Below are 6,000 nucleotides of genomic sequence, written 5' to 3' on the forward strand. Positions count from 1 at the left end.
ATATAAAAAAGTATAAGTATAGTATAAGTAATATAACGTTATACTAAAAGATTATTAGTAATATATATAAAGGCTATAAGCTATATTTAACTATGGAAGAATTAATATAAAAATACTATATAAAAATAGAAAGACGTTTAATAAAAACTTAGCCTTTAATATAAAAATAAATAGAATTATAAATTATAGTATATAATTAACTATAAAGTAGTATAATATAAACGATATAGTATTAAGAAATAAAAAATCTTTAATTAGCTATAATAAATTAGTTTCTTAAGCCCTAATATAATACTATATAATAAAAATATAAAGAAATAATATTAATAATAAATTAAAAAAGAATACCTAAATAAAATAAAAAAGGACTAGGTAAAAAACAAGGTATACTATCTATAAAAGGGCTATAGACTAGTATAATATAATAAGATCTAAGGACCCTATATATAGTAATAGTAAGCTATAGTAACTAAATAGTATTAGATATTTAAATCGCGGGATATTACGCGCGTATACTTTTAAACTATAGCGTAATAGGTAATTATATTTTACTTAAAGTCGTTAATCGTTATTAACTTATATAAAGATATAAGAAAGATCTATATAAACTTATAAATATTAAAGGCGAGGCCGTTAACTATAATAATAGAATTATTAATATAAAGATTAATTACCTTAATATTAATATCTAAGGCTATAATAAATAAGTTAACTTTAATATTATAGATATTAAAGAATATAACCTTATATTAAGACTTTTATAGCTATAGGAGAGCAACCTATTAATTAACTAGAGATCTAGCTAGCTATATTAAAACGAAGATATAAGTTTCTAGGACTAATAGATTTAAAAGAAAGTATAATTTTACGATAATTTAGCTATTAAATAAGATAAAAAGGATAACCGTTTAAGTAAATTATTATAGGCGTTAGTAATATAAATAAAAACGGTAACTAAACTAGTAAATATAATATAATTAACTAATAAGACCGATATACTAACTAATATAGCTATATAACTTAGTATCTAATATAAATAGAATAAAGGATATAATATAAAGATCTAAAAGGTTATTACTACTTTAAGGAAAGACCTTAAATAAATTAATAAAGAGCTTAAGTTAAGAGAAACTAGCTCTTAAAAGAAAGAATAAAGCTTATAAGATAACATAAAGAATATCCCCTAAGAATACCGGAAATATAATAAACTCTTTAAGGAAGAACTTAAGATAGGGTTACCTAAATATAGCTAATAAGACTATAAAATTTATCTTAAGGATAGAATAACGCTAACGTTCTATAAGATCTATAACTTAAGCGAAAGGTAACTATAAACGCTATATAACTACCTTAACGAGAATTTATAAAAGGGATATATATAAACGTTAATATCTTAAGTAAGCTATTTAGTTATATTTATTTTAAAGAAAAATAGTAAGCTATAACTAATTATTAACTATAAATACTTAAATAATATTATAATAAAGGACTAAATACTATTACTGCTTATATCGGAACTATAAGATTAACTATATAGTAAAAAATAGTTTATAGCCCTTAACCTTAAAGGCGCTTATAACTTAATACGTATAAAAAAGGGATATAAATAGATAATAGCCTTTAAAACGAAATTTAGACTATTTAAATATCTAGTAATACTATTTAGACTTATAAATATACTAGCTACCTTTTAACGGATAATTAATAATATCCTATATAAATACTTAGATATCTTTATAGTAGTATACCTAGATAATATCTTAATCTTCTTAAATACCCTAGAAGAATATAAGGAGTATATTTATAAGGTACTCTATATACTTTAAAATATAAAGTTACTAGTTAAACTAAAGAAAAGTAAGTCCTATATATAGAAAGTAGACTTAATTAGATATATAATCTTCTTAAGAGAGATATAAATATAATAAGATAAGATTAACTTAGTTAAAGAATAGCTAATAATAAAGAACGTTAAGAATATATAAAGTTTCCTAGGATTTATAAATTACTACTAACGATTTATTAAAGATTTTAAAAAGATTATAGTACTACTATATAACTTAATAAAGAAGGAAAAAGAATTTATATAGGACGATAAAGCTAACGAAGCTTTCGATTATATTAAGACTATAATTATATAAGAACTAGTCTTAACTACCTTTAATCTAAAATAATAAATCGAACTTAAAACTAATATATTAAACTTTACTTTAAGAGTATAAATTAAATAAAAAGATAATAAAGGAAGACTATAACTAATTATATTTTACTCGAAAAAAACTATATAGTATAGAACTTAATTACCTTATTTACTATAAAGAGTTCCTTATAATTATTTAAGCTTTTAAGGAATTTCGATACTACCTTCTTAAAAATAAATATAAAGTTAAGGTTTATATAGATTATAAGAATATCTTATAGTTTATAATAATATAATAGTTAAACGGAAGATAGATTTAATAGACCGAATACTTATTAGAATTCGACTATAAAATAATCTATAGAAAAGGAATAGAAAAGGGTTAAGCTAACACCCTTAGTTAATAAAGTAACTATAATATAAGAGTACTTACTATAAAAAGATAGCTCTTAGAAATTAACAAAAATAGGAACTATTAGTAATAATAGCTAAATATAATATTTAAAGTATAACCTAATAACTTAATATACTAAAAGATCCTAAACTAAATAAAAGAATATAAAGTATTAAAGGGATATAATATAAAATATTTAGAAGTTTTAATATATAAAAATAAAATCTAGATACTACTAAAATTATAAGATAAAGTTATATAAGAAATATATAAATATCTAATATATAAATACTAAGGAATCTAAAGAATAATAAAATAGATTAAACGATAATATAACTTCTTATAGCTTAAGAAAGTAGTATAATTATCGCGTATACTATATACGTTAATTAACGCTATCGCTTATATCTAATAGGCGGCTATATCTTTTTCGTGATAGTTATAAGCCTAGGCGGAGGGGTTACCCCTCTAGGAACTTCCCGGTAACTACGCACGCACTTCTTCTAGCTAGCCTAGCGCGCACTACCTAAAAGGCCCGTAGTTCGAGTCCCGCTAGCGTAATTAAGCGCGGTTTTAGTATAGGGCCTGCCTATATAAAAATTCCTATTATAGTCTAGGATATCTAAGTATCCTAGGACGAATTAACCCGATATCCCTAAAGGGGTATATCGCGTATACTATATATATTAATTAACGCTATCGCTTATATCTAATAGGCGGCTATATCTTTTTTCGTAATAATAAGAAGTTATTAAAGAATATAAACTTTACGTATAAAGTAAAGCTAAATAATATAAACTATATAGAGAATTATAACTACTACTAGAACTAAAGAAACTATAGGATTTAATAGCTTTTAATTATATTATAAAGCTATTACTATTAAAAGAACTTATAAATAACGTTAAGTATAATAGTATATTTATTATTACTAATAAACTAACTTTATATAGGTACTTCTTACTATATAAAAAAGTAAGTAATATAAAAGAGCTAGTATATATATTCCTATAAACTATTATTAGTAATTACTAACTACTAAATAAGATTATCTTTAATTAAGGAAGTACGTTTATAGCTAAGTTTTAGTAAGCTTTTATAGTATAATTAAGAACGAAATATAAGCTTAGTATAGCTTATTACTTATAATTAGATAGATAAATAAAACGAATTAACTAAACGCTTAAATAATACTTATAATACTATATTAGTTATAAATAAAACGATTAAGTTAAATAGCTACTAATAGTATAACTAGCTTATAATAGCTTAGTTATAGAAATAGCTAAGCTCTTATTAGTATACGCTAATTATAAATATAACCTAAAAGTATTTAAAGTTACTTAATAAGGACTATAAGTAAAACGAGTAATACTATAAGTAGATTAGCTATAAAAATTATATAAAGAAATATAATAAGAACTTTAATTCATTAGAGAACGAATATCTACTTACTATAATTAGAAAAGATTATAGGGACTAATCTTTTAAGAGGGATATATAGTCTACCTTATATAATAAAATATTAAAATAAAATAACTAAGTAATAAATTAGATTTTAAGAAACTTAGACCGTTTAAGGTTAAGAAAACTATTTTAAAAGTTAACTATAAACTCTCGCTACTAATAATAATACGGATATACCTAATATTTTATATCTTATTATTAAAACTAATACTATAAAACGCTAAATATATAGGAAAAAATTAAAGTTAATAATAATTAAGAATATAAAGTAAAATAAATACTAGATATAAGAAAATAAGGTTAGTAATAAAAATACTTTAGTAAGTAAAAGGGATATAAATTAAAAGAAAATACCTAGGAACTATTTAAGTACTTAACTTACTATAGTTCTTTACTTTAATAGTTCTACTAATAAAATCTACCCTAGGTATTATAAAATCGCGTAATAAACTAATAGCATTTTAATTAATTATATTAAATCTACCTATAAACTAAATATCGACTACCGCTTTAGATTCTTAGCGCTTAGCCTTATTAAGGTTATTTAAGGAATAAAGGCCTTAATAAACTATCTTAGTACCCTTTATCTTTAGCTAGCGCTTTTAATAGTAAAGCTATACTAAATAAGCTAAGGCTTTATTTAGGTTAGCTTAAGCTTTTAATATTCGCTCCTTAGTAATTTCTTCTTTTTTATTTAATCGATTAGACTCTAGATTTATTTAGGATACTAAGAAATATATTAGCTATAAATAATAAGTAGGAAAATAAAGTTACCTATAAAATCTAATCGCTACGCCTAACGTATTATAGGAACGACCCTACTATATATATTTAGTATACTTAGAAGATTTCTCTAGTATTTTATAGTAGAAGCCGCGCAATAAATAAAAAGAATATAGTATAACGTCGAAACTAAGATAATTAATAGACTTAGCTAAATAAATATACTTAAGGGTCTTATAAGAACGATCCTTTAATACGCGACTAAATATACTATTAATAGTATATCTTAAGGGATAGAAAGGATAAAATAAAGAATATATATACGCGCGATAAAGGTATATTTATATATAGCGGCTAAGGTAGTAGTAGGTCTTATAGATAAAACTAAAAGGAAGGGAGATATTATATTATAACTATAGTTAGTAGGCTATAAGAGAGCTAGCTACGTTTATATAATAAGGCGGCTTAGAATAATAATTAAGATAAGAAGTTACTTAAGCTTAGCTTACCTAAAGTATATATAAGCTAAGTAAGCCTTATATAGATATATTACTACTTAGGGGTATAGCTTATAAGTAAGCTATAGTAAGCTATAAAAGGGATTATAGCTAGGACTATAATCTAAGGATAGTCTCTCTAGGTATATATAGCTACCTACGTTTACTCCTTTAAATAGATAGCTTTCTAGCTCTTAATATAAATCTTTATTACGATTTTATCTTTAATTTTAATTACCTAGTTATAGTCTATAGTCTATAACCTTTAACTTATTACTAACGTAATATATATATTATTACTTAGACTACGCCCTATTATATCTACTAATATAAACCCCTTAATAGGTTTATCCCTTAAGAATAATACTAGTCGTTATAAGTATAAGTTAAGTAAGATAAGCTTCTCTTTAAGCGGTATAAGGTCCTTTAGCTTATTAAGGTATATATACTTATAGCCGAGCCGCCTATAGAGGTATATAGCTAGTAACGCCCTCTTATACTTAGCCTATTATATATACTTTATATAAATTAATACCGGTCTACCTTTTAAGAAGTAGCTTTAATATTTAAACTAAAACTACTTACCCTTTATAACGCTACTTTATAACTACCCCTATTACGCTATCTCTCTTAGCTCCCCCTTAGCTTGCTTCCGGTAGTATAGCGTATAGGTCGCGATTAGTAGCATGCTTATATTATAGAACGCTTAGTAGAACCTCCGTACTATCCTTACCTACCTTTTATATAGTACTAGTATTCTTAAGGTATATAAGTAAAAG

The sequence above is a fragment of the Hirsutella rhossiliensis genome (assembly GCF_020360975.1).
Source record: "Hirsutella rhossiliensis strain HR02 chromosome Unknown scaffold00002, whole genome shotgun sequence".
Classification (NCBI taxonomy): Eukaryota; Fungi; Ascomycota; class Sordariomycetes; order Hypocreales; family Ophiocordycipitaceae; genus Hirsutella; species Hirsutella rhossiliensis.